General features: G+C 42.3%; 1 long non-coding RNA gene across 1 annotated transcript in view; it reads left to right on the forward strand.

Moving 5' to 3' along the window:
* Nucleotides 1–231: 231 nt before the first annotated feature.
* Nucleotides 232–27901, forward strand: part of LOC135573555 (uncharacterized) — a 32768-nt gene continuing 5098 nt past the window's right edge. The window contains exon 1 of the long non-coding RNA XR_010464783.1: nucleotides 232–312. This is a non-coding gene — a long non-coding RNA (uncharacterized LOC135573555). The remainder of the gene's footprint in view (nucleotides 313–27901) is intronic.

The raw sequence follows: 27901 nt of genomic DNA on the forward strand, positions 1-27901 counted from the left end.
TATCCTCAAAGCGGGCAAAGGTGTTTATTTTGTCTGGAAGCATATTACAGTTCATAATGTTCTGTTGATAGAATAGTCTCGAACGGAGCTTGTCTAGTTTGTTCTCCAGCGATTGCACATTTGCCAATAGAATTGAGGGTAAGGGTAGTTTATTCACTGGTCACCGTAGTCTCATTAATGTGCCCTCACGGCGACCTCTATAACAACGTCTTTTTCTCTTCCTAGTGTTGTTGTCCTCTGGCCTGGTCCGAGGTGAGCAGTATGTCCTGTGCCGAAAGACTCATTGAAGTAGAAGTCTTCCTCCAGATCAAGGTGAGTGATTGCTGTTCTGATGTTCAAAAGCTTTTTCGGTCATAGGAAATGATGGAGGAAACGTTATGTACAATAAAAGTTAAGATCAGCGCAAAATCCCCCCACAAAATAGCAGAATTAGTCAGGAGCCTGTTAAACGGCTGCTATGCATCCCAGCGCCATCTTTCAGTTCATTATAAATGCTTATAAATGCTTAAAAAATTGTTACATGTAATAAATGCTTGTCAATTATAATACTTATAGCTGTTTATAAATGTTACAAATGATTAAATACTTAACTTATTGTTTATCAATCATATCTGCTTGTTTATAAAAATTATTATAAAGTAGTACGTAACAATGTATTCACAATTGACCTCTTTCAACCCAATTGCAGCATGTTTACATTGAAGTCCAACTGAATCAGTTGTGCCTGTTCTGTTTGTTGATGGAAAGTCAGCTTAGATTCCTCTTGTCATATTGATTATGCAGACATGTAGCTGGGACTGGTGTGGCTGGGGAAAAGCCTCTGAAGCCAGCCGATGCAGCTTGGGTGGGTTATTGGAGCGGGCAGTTAGTCAATGCCAATGACTACGTACAAGTCTTCATTAAAGACCACATGCAGTGTATTACCTAAAAATAAATGGTGAAAATGGCATACTCCAACGCTGGACCATTTACATGAGTTATTCACTGAGTGCTTTAAAACAGAATCTCATATGATCCAGACTAATCCACATAGACAGAGCCAAAGTTCAGAAGCATGATTGTCAGAGCACTTCGGCAGCTACTGTACATAGTAAATCCTGCTTTACTGTATGGTAGGGGTGTCAAACATATGGCCCACGGGCCGTATCCGTCCCGCAAGGGGGTCCAATCTGGGCAGCGTTTTTATTTGAAAACAAATTGTGGGACGGGACGAACTCAATATACTTTAAAATGACTTAAACCAAAACTAAACTGTGTAGAAATGATAATGGACCTACATTCATACATTCTCTTGATTGTGTCCAGCAGGACAATTTTTTTTACAGATTTTGACGGCAATGAAATGTAATCCAATATCAGTGTGGTCCTCCGGACCTCAATGAAGACCGAATGCGGCCCTCCGGGCAAAATTAGTTTGAATCACCTGCTGTATGGGTTCAGAGTAAATACAAACAATCCTATAAATATAGAAATAATCCCTAGAATGTTTTGACTCAATGGGATACAGTTTATGGGTTATACTCTTTGGAGGCATTTAAGATATCTTAGTGGAGAACAGGTTTAGCTTTATATGATTGCAGAGGATCAAAATATGGATAAAACATGGGTAGGAGACTTCCATGTATGAGTGTATTTGGACAAAAACTAGCATAGTTCAGATAGCCAGCTACAGTTGAAGTCAGAAGTTTACATACACCTTAGCCAAATACATTTAAACTCAGTTTTTCACAATTCCTGACATTTAATCAGAGTAAAAATTCCCTGTCTTAGATCAGTTAGGATCACCAATTTATTTTAAGAATGTGTTTGTCAGAATAATAGCAGAGAGAATGATTTATTTCAGCTTTTATTTCTTTCATCACATTCCCAGTGGTTCAGAAGTTTACATACACTCAATTAGTGTTTGGTAGCATTGCCTTTAAATTGCTTAACTTGGGTCTAACGTTTTGAGTAGCCTTCCACAAGCTTCCCAAAATAAATTGGGTGAGTTTTGGCCCATTCTTCCTGACTGGTGTAACCGAGTCAGGTTTGTAGGCCTCCTTGCTCGCACACACGCTTTTTCAGTTCTGCCCACAAATTTCCTATAGGATTGAGGTCAGGGCTTTGTGATGGCCACTCCAATACCTTGACTTTGTTGTCCTTAAACCATTTTGCACAACTTTGGAAGTATGCTTGGGGTCATTGTCCATTTGGAAGACCCATTTGCAAACAAGCTTTAACTAACTGATGTCTTGAGATGTTGCTTCAATATATCCACATCGTTTTCCTTCGTAATGATGCCATCTATTTTGTGAAGTGCACCAGCCCCTCCTGCAGCACCCCCACAACATGATGCTGCCACCTCCGTGCTTCACGGTTGGAAGAGTGTTTTCTTTGGCTTTCAAGCCTCCACCTTTTTCCTCCAAACATAACGATGGTCATTATGGCCAAACAGTTCTATTTTTTGTTTCATCAGACCAGAGGACATTTCTCCAAAAAGTACGATCTTTGTCCCCATGTGCAGTTGCAAACCGTAGTCTGGCTTTTTTATGGCGCTTTTCGAGCAGTGGCTTCTTCCTTGCTGAGCGGCCTTTCAGGTTATGTTGATATAGAACTAGTTTTTACTGTGGATATAGATACTTTTGTACCGGTTTTCTCCAGCATCTTCACAAGGTCCTTTGCTGTTGTTCTGGCATTGATTTTCACTTTTCGCACCAAAGTACGTTCATCTCTAGGAGACAGAACGCGTCTCCTTCCTGAGCAGTATGACGGCTGTGTGGTCCCATGGTGTTAATACTTGCGTAATATTGTTTGTACAGATGAACGTGGTACCTTCAAGCGTTTGGAAATTGCTCCCAAGGATGAACCAGACTTGTGGAGGTCTACACTTTCTTTTCTGAGGTCTTGGCTGATTTCTTTTGATTTTCCCATAATGTCAAGCAAATAGGCACTGAGTTTGAAGGTAGGCCTTGAAATACATCCACAGGTACACCTCCAATTGACTCAAATTATGTCAATTAGCCTATCAGAAGCTTCCAAAGCCATGACATAATTTTCTGGAATTTTCCAAGCTGTTTAAAGGCACAGTCAACTTAGTGTATGTAAACTTCTGACCCACTGGAATTGTGATACAGTGAATTATAAGTGAAACAATCTGTCTGTAAACAAATGATTTGTGTCATGCACAAGGCAGAAGTCCTAACCGACTTACCAAAACTATAGTTTATTAACAAGACATTTGTGGAGTGGTTGAAAACGAGTTTTAATGACTCCAACCTAAGTGTATGTAAACTTCCGACTTCAACTGTAATTTTGCCAGGGAAAACTTGGGCCTTGTGTGCATGTGCGCACATGCACACAAAGCTAATTCAGGAGACAGATTGGAGTTTTTATGCCCTGATATGGTGGCAAAAAGTTTGATTAACAATTCGGAGACTGAAACAAATAAATCAGATTACTTATATTTAAGTCGAACGAATCGATATACATTCCTTAAATAGTAAAACAATAAAACAAGGCTTAAACTGTTGTTTAAGTGAACCCTTCATACAGAAAATGAATGGTGAAGTTGCTTCCGGACACGGTAGACTCCTCCTCCTCAAAACTCTATTCTGGCAGGGTAAATATGCATCAGGTTACTTGTGACAATATACATTCATCCATTCACTGTGCTAGGAGCATGTTAAAATGTCGGATTTAGCGACCAAATTGAGGAATCTAATTCATGGGAGGAAATCCAAAAGAAAACAACTGAAACTGATGAAATGGCTGCAGAAGAAAAAATGACTCAAAAGAAAAATTAAATGCAACTCATGCCACCGCAAAATGAAGTTGAAAGAAAGTGATTGCATGGACCACTATGAATGGTAGGTATTTTCTATGCTAGTCTATGCTAGTCTATGCTAGGCCTCTCACTAAAACTAGGATGCATGTCAGTGAATGCAGTTATGAAGCTTATGAAATATGTAACTGAAATCTCTGAACTCTCTCTCTCGCTCTCTCCCTCTTTCTCTTGCTCTCTTACTCTCTCTCTCTCTCTCTCTCTCTCTCTCTCTCTCGCTCTCTGGTCTTCCTAATTTTCTCTCTGTGAGTCACTGGGAAGATCGCAATTGTATACTCCTTGCGTCCTCTCTGCTCGTCTCCTTCTCAAAACCCATTGGAGGAGGTTAGAGGAGGAGACACTCTGGCTTTCTCGGCCAATGGGTTTTTAAAAGGAGAGAGAACCCAAGTATGCAATTCAGATCTTCCCACTGTCCTTAAAGCCAGACTGTAGAATAGTCAAAGTGGTTGGAAGATCAGTGGATGTTCAAAGCACCCACCTGATGTTAACCCTTTTGAACAAACACATAGTGTGGGTCAGACCTGGGTTAAGACATGTTAGTTGACTTTATGTGCATATTTTTAGATGGGATTATGGAGATGCTCTTTTTTTCATTAGAACATGTTCTTATACTTCCTTGTCTGGTGTACTCCTTTTACCATTGCATGTTTTACAATATTTTCAGCCATTGGTGGAGCATCAGGTGCTGTCTACTAATGTGGCCAGCTTTTGGAGAGTAACAAGTCATTTATAATTGTTTATAAAGTATATGTAGTCCACACTTTAGATTAGGGGCTGCAAAAATAATGTATTAATAATTAGTTAATGGGTTTTAAGGACCTTCATTCATAATCAACTGAGGTAGTAGTAAGTGCATGTAGTCAAATTTATAAATGAACTCATTCACAATTAATAAATATACCATTTCATGACCTATATAAATACATTTATAAATATAGATATAAATGTTGAGCCAAACTTTTAATTAACCATTAATAAATACCTTATAAAATTAGCTCACGAGTTGACAGTAACTCATCACTGGTTTATAAGTATGTCTGTAGTAGATTAGTAATCACTTACATATTGTGAACATGCTATGATCAAACACATTAATGATCTTGTGAATCATAACAAATATTTTTTCTTTATAAATGTGTAATTTACTATTTAGAGAATGCTTACTGACATTTACAAATGTAGGAATAATGATTAATAAACGTTATATAAACTCTTTCCAAACTCTTTATAAATGGTTTATTAAGGGGCCTTAGTATAAAGTGTTACTGTGTCCTTGGATCCAGTTGACCTGTATCTCTCTCTACATTAGTCAAGGCAAACAAGACTGAGGATAAGACATGCATACTCCAACACTGGACCATTTACATGAGTTATTCACTGAGTGCTTTAAAACAGAATCTCATATGATCCAGACTAATCCACATAGACAGAGCCAAAGTTCAGAAGCATGATTGTCAGAGCACTTCGGCAGCTACTGTGCATAGTAAATCCTGCTTTACTGTATGGCAGGGGTGTCAAACGTACGGCCCATGAGGGGGTCCAATCCGGGCAGAGGCTGGTTTGAGGAAGGGGGGGAATGAACTCAATATACTTAAAAAATGAAAAGGAAATATAACCGACTTTCAGTGCGGCCCTCCGGACCTTGTTGAAGACCAAATATGGCCCCAGGGGCAAAATGAGTTTGACACCCCTGCTTTATGAGTTTAGAGTATCTGACAGAGGAAATACAAACAAATCCTCAAAACAGCCACATAGGCCTCCCGGGTGCGGTCTAAGGTACTGCATCGCTGTGCTTGAGGCGTCACTACAGACCCGGGTTCAATCTCGGGCTGTGTCGCAGTCAGCCACGACTGGGAGACCCATGAGGTGGAGCACAATTGGCCCAGCGTCATCCGGGGTAGGGGAGGGTTTGGCTGGCCGGGATGTCCTTGTCTCATCGCGCTCTAGTGACTCCTGTGGCAGGCCGGACACACGCACGCTGACACGGCCGCCAGTTGTACAGCGCTTCCTCCGACACATTGGTTGCGGCTGAGTTAAGCGAGCTGTGCGACTTGGCAGGGTTGTGTTTCGGAGGACGCATTGCTCTCGACCTTCGCCTCTCCTGAGTCCGTACAGGAGTTGCAGCGCGATGGGACAAGACTCTAACTACCAATTGGATATCTCAAAATTGGGGAGAAAAAGGGGTTAAACGTTTTTAAAAAGCTTAGGCATGGGACGGCCTGGCTGGGCCTGGGCCCACGCACTGGGGAGCCAGGCCCACCCAATAAGAATGAGGAAATCCATTTTTTGTTTTTGTTTTTGTTTTATTCTCTGTATTTGTCAGTGTTCCAAACGGGACATTATTTGTCTTTTTACCTAATCATCCAAACACCATTAGATAAAATTCATAGCAAGCAGTGCACTGGAATGACATTCAGATGAACTGGAATTGACAATCACTCTCATAGGATGGGTGGCCAAAAAAACAACTAACTGAAAGCCACATCCCCAATATGCCACAAATATGACCGCACTGAGACATATGTCATTGTGCTTCTATGGCTATATGCACCATGCCACTGCCTATTTCATATATTAATTTAGCAAACAAGACAGCTCACAATCCAGTGCCTTTATCACAGTCAATACACCTTTATTGTAGCTTTAAAAATGTAACATTTTCTCTCACCCCCGTGGCAAAATGTGTAGAATAGCATGAGATTAGCTATAAAACTTAACATTTTCCTCTGCCCCATGGGAAAAATGTGTAGAATTGCAGGAAGTTTCACTACATTACAACAGTTTAGCTTTATATCATTGCAGAGGACCAAAGATGAAGGAGAACTTGGATAAGAAGACTTTCCCATGTATGAGTGTGTTTGAAACATTGTTGCATTTTACTGCTCCAAACAAACAGTGTATGACATATTATTGCACAATTTATAATTCATTATGTGGTAACATAAATGTTCTCGGTTCGTGTCCAGTTGAGTTCTTTCAAGCAGAAAATGTAGTACAATGCAATCAGTATGATTTCAATCCTAAAAGTCTTCATAGAAACACCTGGGAGTATTGAGAGTTGTTAAATATAGATTATGGTTCTGAATAATATATGATCTGTACATTTGGTGCCCAGCTGGAAGTGGTTTTATTATTGAACATTTAAACAAATGGGGTTACTAAGGAACCGCTTTTGTGATTTTAGCCTACACAATCTACACACGATTCCCTCCAGCCCAAACCCAGCGACAGCAATATTTCATTGTGACCAACGTGGCATAATGTCCTAATGTCTGAACAGTCAGTACCATGGAAAGACTGTGAACTGCTGCAGCCAGGTGTCTTTTGACAACTCTGTCGCTGTTCATGGATGTGTCCTAATTCTCTTCTCCCCCTTGGGTTTGTGTACACTAGCGCCTAGTGTTGCCATGTTCTTTACAAAGGTCAATTTTGCTGCTTTGGTTGGCCACACACCGCCTCCCTAACCAACCTCAACCCCAGCCTGAGCCCCACACTTATCATCACACACGGCAGGGAACAGGCGCCGTGCAGGCCAGGGCCAACAGCCTATAATGTATTTAATGGAGCGCATTTGCTGCCCTTTTGTTACGTAAAATCATTGATGTGCGTGTGTGTGAGCGTCGGTGCATCAGTGTGAATGTTTTGTTTGTTTGTGTGTGTATGTATGTATGCGTATGTTTGTGTGTGTGTGCACAAGGAGGGGGACGGACTATGGCCACGGGTGCATTCTGTTGGATGATATTGCTAAAAGGAGCCGACATGTTACACAGCAGACATGGCGTAGCTTTGCCTTTCAGCTCAGCTCTCTGCCCCCGTGCCTGACAAGGCCTCAGGGATCACCCCAGTCCACAGCGCGGCGCAGAATAGCACTCGACATCTTTCACAGACACTGCAAAGAACACTGCGACCTAAAAACCCAGCTCACAGAAAACCCTGCATTCCAAACAGAAGAGTCATCCATGTGTGAACACAGTGAACACACTGGGAAATTAGATTATATCACCACTCTCCAATAATTTAGCAAGTTTGTAAAATTGTTCCCTATCACCCTCCCAAAGAGATGAAAGTGGGGGGTCTTATGAAACAGTAGAGTAAATATTTCCATAGGAGCGATCATCGTTGTTTCATGTGATGATCCTCAGCTGTCAGCTCTGCTGCTCTTCTCTGTCTTTCTGTCTGTGGGTGTTTGTGATGTCTGTGTCTATATGCCTGTGCATTGATGTGTGCTCCACTATGTGTGTGTGTGTGTGTGTGTTTGTGCACAGGCACCGTCTGACCGAAATCACACAGAGACAGCAGTGTCAAAATTTGTGTGAGAGAGTAGAGGGTGTCAATTCACATACACTGCATAGCATATGCTATCTTAATTTCCATAAGATTCCATAATAAACATTTTGTATTTGTTGTTCGCTATGTAGCCAGTGTGAATTATTGTTGGGTGTTCCTTTTGACTCATCTTATATGTCCTATGGGAGCCACCATACCTGCCTGCGCTAAACATTTGTTATGTTTGTTTATGAAGGGGAAGAGAGTTGTAGTTAGTACACCTGAGCAGTTTATAAAGAATTTAGCTAGTCTCATTCGCATACGTAACAGTATTCTCTCTTGAAATCGGAGGTCCTCGAATTTTCCAGCCGTGCCTGCCTTGGCTATAGATATCAACACCCGTAGGCTGAAGAATCCCAACTGTTGACCAATCACCAACGAAGGGACCTAGACTTCGGCTGCCGACTTCGGCTTGCTTCAAGAAAAATATGTCAAATGCTGTGTGCCCAACAAAACCCTTAACGAAATCCAAAACTAACAAAAACATCACAAAATGTCATCATAATATATGCACAAACTCTTCCGAACTGTTTCAGCTGGGAAGCTTGCAGACACCTTAATTCCAGTGAGTCCAAACACTTTTCGTCAGGCGGGAGCGGTCCTGTACAGTGGATGGCGGTAATGCGCCATAACGTTGGATGCTAAACTGCCGATAAACCCCACAGAAGAACTGACGGGGGGTGATAACAATAGCTAGCTAGCTAGAACAATGCTAACGGTAGACAGTGTCCTTCGCCCCCGCCTGTCCTTTGCCTGTTTTCCCACAGTTCTGTTAACGATGGCAAGGGCAGGTGTTTGGCAAAAGGAAGCAAAGGACACTGTGTGCTAGTTAGCTAGGACTCCGGTACAGAGCAGGCAGGATAGGTAGCGAGCTAAACATTGCTAGGACACAAATCAAATCAAACTTTATTTGTCACATACGCTGAATACAACAGGTGTAGTAATACAATTACCGTGAAATGCCGTGAAGCCTTTAACAAACAATGAAGTTCAATAAAGTAAAGAAAATATTTAACAAGCTAAAGTAAAAAAAGAATAAAAGTAACACAATAAAATAACATTAACGAGGCTATATACAGGGGGTAGCAATACAGAGTCAATATGCGGGGATACAGGTTAGTCGAGGTCATTTGTACATTTAGGTAGTGTCACGCCCTGACCTTAGAGAGCCTGTTTATTTCTCTATTTGGTTAGGTCAGGGTATGATTTGGGTGGGCATTCTAGTTTTCTATTTCTTTGTTGGCCGGGTATGGTTCACAATCAGAGGCAGCAGTCTATCGTTGTCTCAGATTGGGAATCATACTTAGGCAGCCTGTTTTCCACCTGAGTTTGTGGGATCTTGTTTTTGTTCAGTTACTGTGTAGCCTGCAGAACGTTACGTTCATTTATCTTTTGTTATTTTTTGGTGTTCATCTAAAACTAAAGAAAGATGTACACTTTCCACGCTGCGCTTTGGTCTCATTCCGACGACAGACGAAACAGGTAGGGGTAAACAGAGAGTAGTAGCAGTGTAAAAACAAATGGGGGAGGTGTCAATGTAGATAGTCTGGGTGGCCATTTGATTAATTGATCAGCAGTCATATGGTTTGGGGGTAGGAGCTGTTAAGGAGCCCTTTGGTCCTAGATTTGGCACTCCGGTACCACTTGCCGTGCGGTAGCAGAGAGAACAGTCTATGACTGGAGTCTCTGACAATTGTTTGGATTTCCTCTGACACTGCCTGGTATATAGGTCCTGGATGGCAGGAAGCTTGGCCCCAGTGATGTATTGGGCGTACACACTACCCTCTGTAGAGCCTTACGGTCAGATGCCGAGCAGTTACCATACCAGGCGGTGATGCAACAGGATGCTCTCGATGGTGCAGCTGTAGAAGGTTTTGAAGATCTGGGGACCCATGCCAAATCTTTTCAGTCTCCTGAGGGGGCAAAGGTGTTGTTGTGCCCTCTTCACAACTGTCTTGTTGTGTTTGGACCATGACAGTTTGTTGGTGATGTGGACACCAAGGAACATGAAACTCTCGACCCGCTCCACTACAGCCCCATCGATGTTAATGGTGGCCTGTTCGGCCCACCTTTTCCTACAGTCCACGATCAGCTCCTTTGTCTTGCTCACATTGAGGGAGAGGTTGTTGTCCTGGCACCACACTGCCAGTTCTATGACCTCCTTCCTATAGGCTGTCTCATCGTTGTCAGTAATCAGGCCTACCACTGTGTGTCATCAGCAAACTTAATGATGGTGTTGGAGTTGTTTGGCCACGCAGTCATGGGTGAACAGGGAGTACAGGAGGGGACGAAGCACGTACTCCTAAGGGGCCCCAGTGTTGAGGATCAGTGTGGCAGACGTGTTGTTGCCTACTCTCACCACTTGGGTGTGGCCCGTCAGGAAGTCCAGGATCCAGTTGCAAAGGGAGGTGTTCAGTCCCAGGGTCGTTAGCTTAGTGATGAGCTTTGTGGGCACTATAGTGTTGAGCGCTGAGCTGTAGTATATGAACAGCATTCTCACATAGGTGTTCCTTTTGTCCAGATGGGAAAGGGCAGTGTGGAGTTCGATTGAGATTGTGTCATCTGTGGATCTGTTGGGGCGGTATGTGAATTGGAGTGGGTCGAGGGTATCCGGGATGATGCTGTTGATGTGAGCCATGACCAGCCTTTCAAAGCACTTCATAGCTACCGAGGTGAGTGCTATGCGGCGGTAATCATATAGGCAGTTTACCTTTGCTTCCTTGGGCACAGGGACTGTGCATGTAGATATTACAGACTCAGTCAGAGAGTGGTTGAAAATGTCAGTGAAGACACTTGCCAGTTGGTCCGCGCATGCTTTGAGTACACGTCCTGGTAATCCGCCTGGCCCCGCGGCTTTGTGAATGTTGTCCTGTTTAGGGATAGGCGGGACGCAAATGTCTCAACTGGCCAATTGCCAGGGAAAATGCAGAGCGCCAGATTCAAATAAAATACTATAAAATTCAAACTTTCATTAAATTACACATGTAAGATACTCAATTAAAGCTACACTCGTTGTGAATCCAGCCAACATTTCAGATTTTTAAAATGCTTTTCGGCGAAAGCATAAGAAGCTATTATCTGATAGCCTGCACCATCTGCACCAGCAGTAAACAAAAGAGTTAGCATATTTCAACCCTGCAGGCGCTACACAAAACGCTGAAATAAAATACAAAACATGCATTACCTTTGATGAGCTTCTTTTGTTGACACTCCAATATGTCCCATAAACATCACAATTGGTCCTTTTGTTCGATTAATTGCGTCCATATATATCCTAAATGTCCATTTATAAAACGCAACGTCACTACAAAATATTTCAAAAGTTGCCTATAAACTTTGCCAAAATATTTCAAGCTACTTTTATAATACAACTTTAGGTATTTTTAAACGTTAATAATCGATCAAATTGTAGACGGGGCAATCTGTGTTCAATACCTGAAAGAAAACAAACCAGCACCACTTTTCACGTCTTGCGCACCTCACAAAAGTGTACCCAGTTCCGAGTTGGCCTACTTCTTCATTGCACAAAGGAATAACCTTAACCTCATAGTCCGCCCCATCCCGCATGCGGTATCGTTACTACAGCCTCAAGCTCATTACCATAACGCAACGTTAGCGATTTCTAAAAATCGCAAATGAAATGAAATAAATATGCCTGCTCTCAAGCTTATCCTTTTCTTAACAATCCTGTCGTCTCAGATTTTCAAAATATGCTTTAGAACCAGAGAAAATCAATAATTTGTGTAAGAGTGGTGATAGCTAGCTTAGCATTTAGCGTTAGCATTTAGCACGCAACATATTCACAAAAACCAGCCAAGGAATCAAATAAAATAATTTACCTTTGAAGAACTTCAGATGTTTCAATGAGGAGACTCTCAGTTACATAGCAGATGTCCAGTTTTTCCTGAAAGATTCTTGTGTAGGACACATCGTTCCCTTTTGTTACTATGCATTTGGCTACCGAAACTAACCGAAAATTCAGTCACCTACACGTCGAACTTTTTTCCGAATTAACTCCATAATATCGACTGAAACATGGAAAACGTTGTTTGAACCAATCCTGAAGGTGTTTTGTCATATATCTCTTCATTGAAATGCCGTTGCTGGAAGCCTGCATTCTTCTGTGATTCGGATGGAAAAATACTGGGAGCTGACTTTTGCGCACCAAATGCCACGCAGACACCAAGCGGGACACTTGGCAATTGTAGTCTCTTATGGTCAATCTTCCAATGATATGCCTACAAATACATCACAATGCTGCAGAGACCTTGGGGAAACAAGATAAAGTGTCCGTTGATTCCTGTCGCATTCACAGCCATATAAGGCGATCATGGAAAACGTAGCCTCAAAAATCCTGTTCATTTCCTGGTCGGTCATACATCTTGGTTTTGCCCGAAGCATTTGTTCTAAGGGACTCACAGTGAAAATCTTTGCAGTTCTGGAAACGTAAGACTCTCTTCTTTCCAAAACTATCAATTCCAAGCATATTCGAGCATCTTTTCGTGACAAAATATTGCGCTTAAAACGGGCACGTCTTTTTATCCAAAAATGAAATACTGCCCCTAGAGTACTAACAGGTTAACCAAATTCCAAACACTGGTGACATCCAGTGGAAGCGGTAGGAACTGAAAACTGGTTACTAAGAAATATCCCTTGGCAAAAACAAGACAGGGAACAGAGAAAGGCGGAAAAAAAATCTGAACAGTTAGTCCTCGGTGGTTTTGCCTGCTACATAAGTTCTGTTATACTCACAGACATGATTCAAACAGTTTTAGAAACTTCAGAGTGTTTTCTATCCAAATCTATGAATGATATGCATATATTATATTCTTGGCATGAGTAGCAGGAAGTTGAAATTGGGCACGCTATTTATCCCAAAGTGAAAATTATGCCCCCTAGCCCCAAGAGGTTAAAGGTCTTCCTCATATCGGCTACCGAGAGCGTTATCACACAGTCTTCCGGAACACTTGGTACATGTTTCAGTCTTGCTTGCATCGAAGCGAGCATCAAAGGCATTTTGCTCGTTTAGTGGGCTTGCGTCACTGGACAGCTCGTGGCTGGGTTTCCTTTTGTAGTCCGTAATAGTTTTCAAGCACTGCCACATTTGATGAGCATCAGAGCCGGTGTAGTAGGATTCAATCTTAATCCTGTATTGACGCTTTGACTGTTTGATGGTTTGTCTGATGGCTAGGAGGATTTCTTATAAGCGTCCAGATTAGTGTCCCGCTCCTTGAAAGCGACAGCTCTAGCCTTTAGCTCGATGCGGATGTTGCCTGTAATCCATGGCTTCTGGTTCGGATATGTACGTACGGTCACTGTGAGGGGGACGTCGTCAATGCACTTATTGATGAAGCCGGTGACTGAGGTTGTATACTCCTCAATATCATTGGATGAATCCCGGAACATATTCCAGTCTGTGCTTGCAAAATAGTACTGTCAGATTTGCCAAATGGAGGGCGAGCTTTGTATGCGTCTGTGTGTGTGGAGTATAGGTAGTCTAGAGTTTTTTCCCCCTCTGCTTGCACATGGGACATGCTGATAGAAATTAGGCAGAAACAGATTTAAGTTTGCCTGTATTAAAGTCACCGGCCACTAGGAGCACCGCTTCTGAATGACCATTTTCTTCTTTGCTTATGGCCTCATACAGCTGGTTGAGTGCGTTCTTATTGCCAGCATTGGTTTGTGGTGGTAAATAGACGGCTACGAATAATATAGATGAGAACTCTCTTGGTAGATAGTGTGGTCTACAGCTTATCATAAAGCACTCTACCTCGTGTGAGCAATACCTCAAGACTTCTTTAATATTAGACATCATGCACCAGCTGTTATTGACAAATAGACGCACAACCCGCCCCTCGTCTTACCAGACATAGTGATAAAATAATTTATATGTTTAAAGATAATGATTAAATAATTCCACTCAGAAACCATATAATTGTATGAAATGTATTAGAATCACAAAACTATAATCTGATGATGTGTGTAGTTTTAGTCAGAATTAGAATAAGGACCCTTTGTTCCTTTTTATTTTATTTATTTATTTCACCTTTATTTAACCAGGTAGGCAAGTTGAGAACAAGTTCTCATTTACAATTGCGACCTGGCCAAGATAAAGCAAAACAGTTCGACACATACAACAACACAGAGTTGCACATGGAGTAAAACAAACATACAGTAATACAGTAGAAAATAAGTCGATATACAATGTGAGCAAGTGAGGTGAGATAACGGAGGTAAAGGTAAAAAAAAGGCCATGGTGGCGAAGTAAATACAATATAGCAAGTAAGACACTGGAATGGTTGAATGTGCAAAGTAGAGAGAGAAATAATGGGGTGCAAAGGAGCAAAATAAATACAGTAGGGAAAGAGGTAGTTTTTTGGGCTAAATTATAGATGGACTATGTACAGGTGCAGTAATCTGTGAGCTGCTCTGACAGCTGGTGCTTAAAGCTAGTGAGGGAGACAAGTGTTTCCAGTTTCAGAGATTTTTGTAGTTCGTTCCAGTCATTGGCAGCAGAGAACTGGAAGGAGAGGCAACCAAAGGAAGAATTGGTTTCGGGGGTGACCAGAGAGATATACCTGCTGGAGCGTGTGCTACAGGTGGGTGCTGCTATGGTGACCAGCGAGCTGAGATAAGGGGGGACTTTACCTAGCAGGGTCTTGTAGATGACCTGGAGCCAGTGGGTTTGGTGACGAGTATGAAGCGAGGGCCAGCCAACGAGAGCGTACAGGTCGCAGTGGTGGGTAGTATATGGGGCTTTGGTGACAAAACGGATGGCACTGTTTACAGTCTAACCAGACACCTAGGTATATGTAGTTGTCCACATATTATAAGTCCGAGCCGTCCAGAGTAGTGATGTTGGACAGGCGGGCAGGTGCAGGCAGCGATCGGTTGAAGAGCATGCATTTAGTTTTACATGTATTTAAGAGCAATTGGAGGCCACGAAAGGAGAGTTGTATGGCAGTGAAGCTCGCCTGCAGGGTTTTTACCACAGTGTCCAAAGAAGGGCCAGAAGTATACAGAATGGTGTCATCATTGATGTATACAGAGGAGAGAGTCAGTCCAAGAATTGAACCCTGTGGTACACCCATGACCAGCTCTGAAATCAGATTGCATAGCGGAGAAGGTATGGTGGGATTCGAAATGGTCGGTAATCTGTTTGTTGACTTGGCTTTCGAAGACCTTAGAAAGGCAGGGAGGATAGATATAGGTCTGTAGCAGTTTGGGTCAAGAGTGTCGCCCCCTTTGAGAGGGGGATGACCGCAGCTGCTTTCCAATCTTTGGGAATCTCAGATGACACGAAAGAGAGGTTGAACAGGCTAATAATAGGGGTGGCAACAATTTCGGCAGATAATTTTAGAAAGAAAGGGTCCAGATTGTCTAGCGCGGCTGATTTGTAAGGGTCCAGATTTTTCAGCTCTTTCAGAACATCAGCTGACTGGATTTGGGAGAAGGAGAAATGGGGAAGGCTTGTGCGAGTTGCTGTGAGGGGTGCAATGCTGTTGACCGGGGTTGGGGTAGCCAGGTGGAAAGCATGGCCAGCCATAGAAAAATGCTTATTGAAATTCTCAATTATAGTGGATTTATCGGTGGTGACAGTGTTTCCTATCTTCAGTGCAGTGGGCAGCTGGGAGGAAGTGTTCTTCTTCTCTTTACAGTGTCCCAGAACTTTTGAGTTTGTGTTGCAGGAAGCAAATTTCTGCTTGAAAAAGCTAGCCTTGGCTTTTCTAACTGCCTGTGTATATTGGTTTCTAGCTTCCCTGAAAAGTTGCATATCACGGGGGCTGTTCGATGCTAATGCAGAACGCCATAGGATGTTTTTGTGTTGGTTAAGGGCAGTCAGGTCTGGAGAGAACCAAGGGCTATATTTGTTCCTGGTTCTAAATTTCTTGAATGGGGCATGCTTATTTAAGATGGTGAGGAAGGCATTTAAAAAAATAACCAGGCATCCTCTACTGAAGGGATGAGATCAATATCCTTCCAGGATACCCCGGCCAGGTCGATTAGAAAGGCCTGCTCGCTGAAGTGTTTCAGGGAGTGTTTGACAGTGATGAGTGGAGGTCGTTTGACCGCTGACCCATTACGGATGCAGACAATGAGGCAGTGATCGCTGAGATGGTTGAAAACAGCAGAGGTGTATTTAGAGGGCCAGTTGTTTAGGATGATATCTATGAGGGTGCCCGTGTTTACGGTTTTGGGGAGGTACCTGGTAGGTTCATTGATAATTTGTGTGAGATTGAGGGCATCAAGCTTAGATTGTAGGATGGCTGGGGTGTTAAGCATGTTCCAGTTTAGGTCACCTAGTAGCATGAGCTCTGAAGATAGATGGGGGGCAATCAGTTCACATATGGTGTCCAGAGCACAGCTGGGGGCAGAGGGTGGTCTATAGCAGGCGGCAACGGTGAGAGACTTTTTTTTAGAGGTGGATTTTTAAAAGTAGAAGTTCAAATTGTTTGGGTACAGACCTGGATAGTAGGACAAAACTCTGGAGTCTATCTTTGCAGTAGATTGCAACACCGCCCCCTTTGGCATTTCTATCTTGTCTGAAAATGTTGTAGTTTGGGATGAAAATTTCAGAATTTTTGTTGGTCTTCCTAAACCAGGATTCAGACACAGCTAGAACATCTGGGTTGGCAGAGTGTGCTAAAGCAGTGAATAAAACAAAATTAGGGAGTAGGCTTCTAATGTTAACATGCATGAAACCAAGGTTATTACGGTTACAGAAGTCATCAAAAGAGAGCGCATGGGGAATAGGAGTGGAGCTAGGCACTGCAGGGCCTGGATTCACCTTTACATCATCAGAGGAACAGAGGAGGAGTAGGATAACGGTATGGCTAAAAGCTATGAGAATTGGTCGTTTAGAACGTCTGGAACAGAGAGTAAAAGCAAAGTTTCTGGGGGCGATAAATAGCTTCAAGGTATAATGTACAGACAAAGGTATGGTAGGATGTGAATACAATGGAGGTAAACCTAGGTATTGAGTGATGATGAGAGAGATATTGTCTCTAGAAACATCATTGAAACCAGGTGATGTCATCGCATGTGTGGGTGGTGGAACTGAAAGGTTGGATAAGGTATAGTGAGCAAGGCTAGAGGCTCTACAGTGAAATAAGCCAATAAACACTAAGCAGAACCGCAATGGACAAGGCATATTAACATTAAGGAGAGGCATGCTTAGTCGAGTGATCATAAGGGTCCAGTGAGTAGTGAGGTTGGTAGGGGTCACGGTGATTCAGACAGCTAGCCGGGCCATCGGTAGCAAGCTAGCATAGGATGGAGGTCTGTTTTTAGCCACCTCGTGTGTTTCCGTCGGTAGATTAGTGGGGTTCGGTGTGGTAGAGGGGATCAATCCAATTGGCAAAATAGATAAAGTTATAGTGACCCAAGAAATTGTCCGATAGACCTATTTAGATAGCAGCCGACAAGACAGCTAACGATTAGCGGGCCGCAGATGGGCGTTCAGGTAACGTCGCGACAGAGGGGCCAGTTGGATAACTCCCTCGGGCAGATAACGTCGGTAGTCCAGTCGTGAAGGCCCAGGGGGCTCCGCATTGGCAGTAAAACGGGTCCGGATAGGTGATTGTAGCCCAGGAGTGGCTGATGGAACTCTTCAGCTGGCTAGCTCCGGAATAATTTGTTTGCTCCGGGATCGACGTAAGCCAATAGTCACACGAATAGCAGCTAGCTAGCTGTGAGATCCAGGTGTAAATGTCCAGAGCTTGCGTTTCAAATCCGGGGATATGGAGAGAAAAATAGGTCCGGTATATTCTGGTCTGAGTCGCGTTGTACAAAACTGGCGATAGATTTTTGAGCTAAAGGATAGCTGATGACCACAAACCGTGGTTAGCTGAATACTAACGTTGGCCAGTAAACTGGCTAGCTGCTGGCTAGCTGCTGGCTAGCTTCTGTCTAGCTTCTGGCTAGCTTCTGGTTAGCTTCTGGCTAGGTTCTGGTTAGCTTTTATTGTGGATTTCAGATTTGAGGTAAATAAGACTTTTTTTTAAATTGGTGAGGCGGGTTGCAGGAGAGTGTTTTGAAGTTGAGTTTTTGGAGAAGAAAATATATAGAAGATATGCGAAGAAAAGTGTAAATATATATATATATATATATATACGGGACACAACAAGACGAGGTCAAAGGACGTCTGACTGCTATGCCATCTTGGGAACGACTCTCTTTAGTATGTAAGCAGGGTGCAAGTGTGAAACAAATGATAAGAGGAGCTATCGACAGACAAGCTGTACTACTGTGTTCCTTTACAGGACATTCTGTCTCCACCCGTGGAGGGGAGAAACTGTTAGGCTTGCAGAAAATCATGAAACATGTTGCAGATTAAACAATGTATCTGTGTAATGGAAAAACACAGACTGTCTGAGCAAGGCGTTGCTTAAGATTGGAACTTGTTTGTGTGTGTTATAAAGACTGGGTTTGCATCTTTGATGTTAGAATGTTCTCTGAATAGACTGTACTAACCTTTTGCATAAGCTGAGTCTTAGGCTAATTATTATTATACCCATGGTCTTACAAACCTCAGGGATTGGTCAAAGCTATTGATGGTTAGTTATTATCACTTGGGATTGAAATGTTGACTTGGGATTATCACTTGGGATTAAATGTTGAAAATTCTCCTGACACATAGTTTATATGTCCTGTCGTTGCATGGAAATCCCGTCAGCTCTAAATTATCCATGTCGTTATTCAGCCACGACTCAGTGAAACGTAAGATATTACAGTTTTAAATGTCCCATTGGTAGGATAGTCTTGTTCGTATATCATCCATTTTGTTTTCCAAGGATTGTACGTTGGCCAATAGAACAGATGGTAGTGGAGGTTTACTCACTCGCCTACGAATTCTCAGAAGGCAGCCCGACCTCTGCCCCCTTTTTCTCCATCTTTTCTTCACGCAAATGACGGGGATTTGGGCCTGTTCCCGAGAAATCGGTATTTCCTTCGCGTCGGACTCGTTAAAGAAAAAGTCTTGGTCCAGTTCGAGGTGAGTAATCTCTGTTCTGATGTCCAGAAGTTCTTTTCGGTCATAAGAGACGGTAGCAGCAATGTTCTGTACAAAATACATTTAAAAATGAGTTACAAACAACAACAAAAAACTAACAAAATAGCACAGTTTGTTAGGATTCTGAAAAAAAAAAGTCAGCCATCGGGCACTACATTCCCGCAATTCTGTTAACGGTGAGGGCAGGCAAGAGCGAAGGACACTGTGTACTAACTTGTTAGCTAACTAGCTAGGACTGCGGTACACAGCAGGCGGGGTAGGTAGCTAGCTAACGATAGCTAGCACACCAGTAGACATTGTACTCTGTCGGGCACTGCTTTCCCGCGGTTCTGTTAACGGAGAGGGCAAGTGTTTGGCAGGCAGGAGTGAAAGACACTGTGTGCTAACTTAGGACTCTGGTACACAGCAGGCAGGTTTGACACTGGTTGCTAGCTAGGACACTGGTAGACGATGTCCTTCGCCCCCGAAAAACTCAGATAATAATTGTTTCCCTTTTGACCCAAATTTTAATTGCATAGACAATAAGGGGAAAGATGGCGTGCTCGAGAGGGTGGGGGGGGGGTGTTCATGCAGGAAACAATGGGATGCTCCTGCAGATGCAGGAGTGTGGCGCCTGTAAGTGAAAATATCTTGTATGTAGAGACTAATTAGATGAATGTCACATTACAATCTGGGTAGCTAACCACCACAACCCTGCAGCTGTTTCTATCTTTAAGCTTCATACAGACCTGCAGCTAACTTCATACAGACTACCTGACATACCGGCTAACGTGAGGCTACCTATCTGAGCTACCAGTAACTACAATTGTGTTAACCTGGGGCTAAATGCTAACTACAGATGTAGGATCTTAATTTGAACCAGTTTGCTACAGCAGGAAAATAATCTTGCAGCAACAGGAAATATGAATTAATATTTTGTGAATTATAATTAATGGACATTTTTGTAGGGGTTGATACATTTTTCACAAGGGAAAATTAAGTCTGACATTTCTAAGTGTAAATTACAAACTTCAGAAGTATTTTTAAACCTCAAATACACTACAAGTTTAAAATATCCTGTATTGCAGGAAAGTTCTTCTGCAACAGGGTGATCAAATTAAGATCCTACATCTGTAGAGCTCTCTGCCAACCTGAGGTCCCTTAGCTATGACCTGCAGCTACCTGCTGTCTCAGAAACATGAGCTGAACTGGACTCCTGACGGAACTTTGCCTGCAGCATCAACACCACAATGACTTTGAGGGCAAAAGTATAAATAGCACAGATGTGCCATTCCTAACCCTTTGAAATAATTTCCACTCCAGATCCCAGAAAATAAATACTCCCACCCACATTGACTCACATTTCCAAACCCAGGCAATACTCATGTTACATATCCAATGGAATATATTTACACGCAAATATATTCATGCTTACTACCACTTTCAAATTCGAATACAGCTTATCTAACATTTACATAAATATTACTTCATTATATTCTAAACTACAACTGATACTTTCCAGTTTAGAAAAGTGAACATTCATGCTCAAATCCACAACATCCATTTGCTTCCCCCGCAGCAAATACCATCCTTAGGTTCACAGTCCACAATGCTCTATTTTATTCAGTACTGCATTGCCAATGGCTACAGTAGCCTACTTAGGTCATTTGCGCTTACTCTGTGTTAATGTGTTTACATTTCTCATGTCACTTTGTATCAGACAGGCGTTGTGCCAAAAATGTGCTGGAAAAAAAACACAAAAAAATGGGACACTTTATCTGAGGATTTGATAAAGCCCTCTATCTAAATCTCGTCATGTTTCCACCCTCATACAAACAGATCACAATTCTGGGTAAAAAATCATTACTACATTATTGACTGATCTAGGACCTGTCTGGCTAATTGCCACCATACTGGGTTTATTGTGTGTGTGTGTCTCACAGGAGGTTGGTGGATCATTAATTGGAGAGGACGGGCTTGTGGTAATGGCTGGAGCAGAATAAGTGGAATGGTATCAGAAATATTGTTTCTATGTGTTTGATGCCATTCCATTCGCTCCGACCCAGCCATTATTATGAGCCTCCACTAGTGTGTGTGTGTGTGTGTGTGTGTGTGTGTGGGGGGATGAGTCTGGTGACCTGCCAGCTGTGTGTATGTGTGTGTGTGTTGATAGCATGAGCTCTCTGTGGATTACTGTGTGTTCTGGACTGGCATTTGAAGCTTAGGGGACATCATCTACTGATCGCCTGGTATTTTCCTAGATTGTCTGTACACATTGGCTCACTGAAACGCATCTTGAACCCTGTCACTCTGAATTCACTAAAGTCTGCCCTGTTGAAATCCCACAGCTTAACGTTTTCAGTGGGCCAAATGACGCAAAAGCAGACAAGCTCACCCAGATGTAGAGAAGCTGGTTGACGGAGGGAGCTGAGACGACAATGCTCCAAAGCTCTTCACTGCCTGGCTTTAAAGGAAAACTCCACCTAAAAACTATCTTTTGGTATTTGTTTCATTAGTCCATTGTTGATATAGTCCCAACATGTTTTGCATGTCAGCAATCAAGTTTTCAAGATATATAACTTTCAAAATACAGAAATACAGCCAGTATGATGCATAATACTGTGTTATGCATCATGCATCATACCGGCTGTATTTCTGTATATTGATGAGTGTGTGTGTTTGTGTCTGAGGGTGTCTGGTGACCTGCTAGCTGTATGTATATGTGTGTGTGCGCGTGTGTGTTTGTGTGTATGACATTTACTCACATTTCCAAACCCAGGCAATGGTCATGTTACATAGCCAAGAGACTATTTACATGCAAATATATTCATACCACTTTCAAATTCAAATACAGCATCTCCAGGAGAAAAAAGCATTTGCATAAATATAACTTAATTATATTTTAAACTACAACTGATACTTTCCGGTTTCGAAAAGTGAACATTCATGCTCAAACCAAGAACATCCATTTGCTTCCCTCTACAGCAAATACCATCCTTATGTTCATAGTCCACAATGCTCTATTTTATTCAGTACTGCATTGCCAATGGCTACAGTAGCCTACTTAGGTCATTTGCTCTTACTCTGTGTTAATGTGTTTACATTTCTCATGTCACTTTGTATCAGATGGGCGTTGTGCCAAAAATATGCTGGAAAAAATAACAACAAAAAATGGGACACTTTATCTGAGGATTTTATAAAGCCCTCTATCTAAATCACATTATATTTCAACCCTCATAAAAACAGACCACAATAAGAGGTAAAAAAAAATTGCATCACTGGGATATGGTAATGTATTAATGACTGATCCAGGACCTGCCTGGCTAATATCCACCGTACTGGGCTTAAAAAATAATAATATTACTCCTAAGACTTTTACTGCTGTTCTGTTTGATGTGCATCAGTATCTCTGTGTGTGTGTGCGTGCATGCGTGCGTGACGTGTGTGCATCGGATTTACACATGTGTGTAATTGTCTGTGTGTGTTGGGTATACATTCACTCTGCACTGTATTTTACAGGTTAAGTAGGTTATGTTTGTTTGTATGTCACCCCTGGGGGGATCTAGCAAATCAACGGTTTCCATCCGATAGAGCTAGTCATTTGCTGAACCTTCACCTAAATGCTCTTTTCCAGCACTAATGCACTCACTACCACAGACTTTGACAATTGACTGTATGCGTTTTGCTTGTGCACTTTTTTTCCAATGGCTGGCATTTCCTATAGCTATCCATTATGTTGTTTTGAGGAAATACGTGTAAAACAGCAGTAGAGGTGTGGGCCAAATTAGACAGTATGGTTAGTCTGACATCTAGTGTACAAAGGGGCACATTACCGAAGCGTTTAGGTTGACAGTTCTTCCTGACATTATTCTGGACAAAGGTTAAGTTCACCATGTCCAATCGCGCAGCAGGTGCCAAATTGAGTTCTGGAAATGTAGATATTTGGTTGGTGTCTTCAAGTTGCTTGTAGTTCTAAATTTCACAGTATTCCCGTCGTGAGTGACCATACTGTAAAATGATCTGTGTTTCATAATTTAGGTTCTTGCAAGTGTCCATTGCTATGTGGGGGTTTTTAAGCGTAGTGCCCTTCACTAAATAAGCAAAGTACCACTTGCTTGCTAAAAGTCATTGATTTATACTTGCCTTCAATGACACAGCTTACAGGTTCTAACAACATAAGAGCTTGCTGCTGCATAATTACACCCACCTTCTGCCCCACAGGTGGGGTCTTGTTTACAACAATGCAGTTAGTTCTTTGTTTACATCCAAAGAGCTTTTAGTAGTTGAGGCTTGAGCATAACACTTCAACCCAGTTACCTATAGAAAGATACAGCGTGCCTCCCGAGTGGCGCAGTGGTCTAAGGCAGTGCATCGCAGTGCTAGAAGCGTCACTACAGGGCTGTATCACAGCCAGCGGTGATCGGGAGTCCCATAGGGTGGCGCACAATTGGCCCAGCGTCGTCCGAGTTAGGGGAGGGTTTGGCCTGGGGGGCTTTGCTTGGCTCATCGCGCTCTAGTGACTCCTTGTGGCGTGCCGGGTGCCTGCAGGCTGACACCGTGTTCAGGTGAACGGTCTTTCCATTGGTGCTTCTGGTTTAAGCGGGTGGGTGTTAAGATGCGTGGTTTGGTGGGTCATGTTTCAGAGGACTCATGACTTGACCTTCGCCTCACGAGCCCGTTAGGGAGTTGCAGCAATGACACAAGATCGAAATTGGAGAGAAAAAGGGGCTAAAATAATTAAAAAAACAGATAAAGACCACTTCCCTTTTTCCAAATTTTGTTACGATTTAAATAAAACATTTTCGTCATCAATCTACACACAATACCCCAATGTTTTTAGAAATGTATGCAAATGTTTTAAAAATCAAATATGCTATGAGACTTGTGCTCCAATGCTTCCGGTTTCCATTGATCATCCTTGAGATTTTTCTACAACTTGACTGGAGTCCACCTGTGGTAAATTCAATTGATTGGACATTATTTGGAAAGGCACACACTTGTCAACATAATGTCCCACAGTTGACAGTGCATGTCAGAGCAAAAACCAAGCCATGAGGTTGAAGGAATTGTCCGTAGAGCTCTGAGACAGGATCGTGGAGAGGCACTGATCTGGGGAAGGGTACCAAAACATTTCTGCAGCATTGAAGGTCATCACGAACACAGTGTCCTCCATCATTCTTACATGGGAAGAAGTTTGGTACCACCAAGACTCTTGCCGTAAAAGGACCCCCTGCTTAGAATTTCCCAAAAGGCACCTAAAGGACTCTCAAACCATGACAAACAAGTTTCTCTGGTCAGTTGAAACCAAGATTGAATTCTTTGGCTTGAATGCCAAGCGTCACGTCTGGAGGAAACTTGGCACCATCCCTATAGTGAAGCATGGTGGTGGGATCATGTCGTGGGGATGTTTTTCAGTGGCAGGGAATGGGACACTAGTCAGGACTGAGGGAAAGGTGAATGTAGCAATATAAGGAGAGATACCTGATGAAAACCTGCTCTAGTGAGCTCAGGACCTCATACTGCGGCGAAGGTTCACCTTCCAATAGGACAAGGACCCTAAGCACACAGCCAAGACAACGCAGGTGTGGCTTCGGGACAAGTCTCTGAATGTCCTTGAGTGGCCAAGCCAGAGCCTGGACTTGAACCCAATCGAACATCTCTGGAATGACATGAAAATAGCTGTGCAGCAACGCTCCCCATACAACCTGACAGAACTTGAGAGGTTCTGCAGAGAAGACTGAGAGAAACTCCCCAAATACAGGTGTGCCAAGCTTGTAGCGTCATACCCAAGAAGGCTGTAATCGCTGCCAAAGGTGCTTCAGCAAAGTACTGAGTAAAGGGTCTGAATACTTATGTAGATGTGATATTTCAGTTTTTTTTCTTTTTTCAAATACATTTGGAAAACATTTATAAACTGTTTTTGCTTTGTCATAATGGGCTATTATGTGTAGATTCATGAGGGGGGAAAACGATTCAATCCATTTTAGAATAAGTCTGTTACGTAACAAAATGTCAAGGGGTCTGAATATTTTTCGAATGCACTGTAGGCTAGAAATGTTAACAATTTACATATTTTTTAAAAGATTGCATTCAATTATCTCTCCCTGTTGCACACAACAAGCTTCCATTCCCCCTGTCATAAGGGGATTTATGGCTGATTTAAGATGAAAATCCAGTTCCTTTAATGGCACTTACTATAGTCATTTCTTTCATTTAACTCCTTGAGATGGAAATGTTATGTTTGTTTTAAGTTAAACATGTGCTCTTTTTGACAATGATAAATGAGGTGAAATTCTCCTTTTTTTTTACTAAGTTACACTACCCAAAATGTATTATATTTGTGGAAATACCCTTCTACGAGTGATACAGAATAGTGTACCACAGTATGTCTCATAATACCCATAAAACCTACCATTCAAACAGGGAAATGGTTCCAATAGTTTTTCCATCATTCATTTTTCCCATATGGGATTTTAGAAACACTTAAAATAAGGGCTGTGTTTCGTGTAGGCTTACCCTGGTGTGATGTTTTTGATAAGAGTGTAAAAATTAAATGACAATTCTGCGAACTGGAAAAATATTGGTACCGTTTCCCTGTTTGACCGCTAGGTTTTATGGGTATCATGACACCTTCGCTGTGAGACTCTATGCAGTGCCAATCGTCCCCTCCCATCTCTGATCGGTCTTAATGCTTTGCTTTTATTACACCAGCAGGTGGCTCTCTTTACCTATATTGACGAGTTCCAGCATTCCATAGTCCCTTCTGTTTCGTTGGTCAGATTTAGTGTTATAGAACTGAATTTAACTGAATTTACTACATGGACTTTGGAGTCAAAGTTTACTCTGTGGTCATTTTTTTTTACAATCCTCACAATCCTCAAGTCTGTCTAGCCCAATAGATCTGATATTGGCTTTATTTTGACTCTGTTCAGATTTGGGCAGAGCAATCACAGACCACTGCCTGCACATTCTGCCTGCACATTCTATAGTGATGAGATAGTGTTTTGGCATAGCCGGCCACTAGAACGCCCAAATACAATCAGTTTCTCTGGGAGGGAAATATGACAAGATTAATACTGCATTTTCCTTCCAAGTTAAATACTATTACCCACACTTATATTTTTTTTTACTGATCTTTGTTAGTTATTGTGATATGAACAGTTTATTTTAATTTTTGTTGGTGTTGGCTTTAACACAAGTTAGCTGATTACTATAGCTAATGTGTTTCCTATTATCAGAGAGTTTGTCAGAAATTGTCCATTTGAGAATCAGTTTGGGGAGGTGATGGAAACCTGCATAGTCTGTAGGGGACGGTCTGTTCTCTTTGCGCTCTCGCTCTCATTTGTTCATATCCTCGCTCTCTCTCTCTCGCGCTCTCTCTCTCGCTCTCTCTCTCTCTCATTTGTTCATATCCTGTCCCTCCCTGTTGAATGGCCAGGGAGTGAGTGTCTTGGTAGAGATGATCTCACCAGCAGGTTCAGAGGCGGGTCTCTCATCCAGATGTGAATCTGATGTCCTCAGGGTTGATGCGGCTCACAAAGATGACATCATAATCTCAAGAGTATTCCACAGAGAGCTGTGAGAGGCTGCTCCCCACACCCACTCTAATGCTTACTGCACCTCATCACTACACACATAAATGATTGTAACTAAGCACATACACACACATGGTTGATACGCTGTAGGAGACAACGTTTTTACAGATCAGTTTTTTGTTGTTGATGCTCTGTGTGCAGCTTGGACTGAAGTCTATCTGCCACATAATTAACTTTGGTCTTTCAAGATTTCTCTCAATACGTGCCAAATACTGAGCTTTTCTCACTCTGAAGGGTTCTTTGATGTAGAGCATGCTCGTTGGAAATGCCAAGCCTTCACAATCACGTCTCCCCTTTCCTGAGGGATACACTTTGTTATGTGTGTGTGTGTGTGTTCATGTGTGGTTTTCTTTTACGACTCCTGTACAATAGTTTAAGGGCTGATCCTGTTTCTCCACAGGCAGTCGAAGCAGAAAAGCAGAACAGGGACTTTGGGACTCAGCAGGGGACTCTTCCTGAGCTCAGCTCTGTTGAGTGTTCTGGAGACCTCATCCTGGTGCCTAGTCACAAAGCCCAGCTGTGTGGGCTGCTATGGTAACATTGCCATTCCTAGGCCATAAAACCTCTATTAAAGAGCCCTAATGGAATTATCCCCAATTTGTGCTGATGTCTGGTGAGGGGAGAGAGAGAGTGGTTTGGCCAGTGTCAGTCAGCTTTTGTGTTTCCTGATATGACATGATTTCCTTCCTAATTGTTATTTAAGGCCACAGTCATTCTGGGTGGATGGATGAACTCGTCCTATATACATACATACATACATACATACATACATACATACATACATACATACATACATACATACATACATACATACATACATACATACATACATACATACATGGCAGCTGCATCCATACCTCTTGAGATAATTCAGTCAGCTACAATTTATTCTACTCAGATCATTAACAAGATTATTGCTTTATCAAATAAGTTGACAAATACTGCAATAATGTCTAAAGCTATTGGACAGTATGCAGCTAAGCTGCTGCCTTGTAGAAGAGTGTTTTTCTCTTTTCATATTCCACTACCCTTCCCCTATCCTACTCTGTTCTGTGTTGGGATCATATTGCCAACTTATTTAGGCTAGCAGGCTGTATCAGACAGGGAGTGGCAGATATTTTTTATGTGTGGGTTCTCTCATCCCTAAAATCAGTGAAAGTAATCACAGAA

This window comes from Oncorhynchus nerka, linkage group LG10 (genome assembly GCF_034236695.1).
Source record: "Oncorhynchus nerka isolate Pitt River linkage group LG10, Oner_Uvic_2.0, whole genome shotgun sequence".
Taxonomy (NCBI): Eukaryota; Metazoa; Chordata; class Actinopteri; order Salmoniformes; family Salmonidae; genus Oncorhynchus; species Oncorhynchus nerka.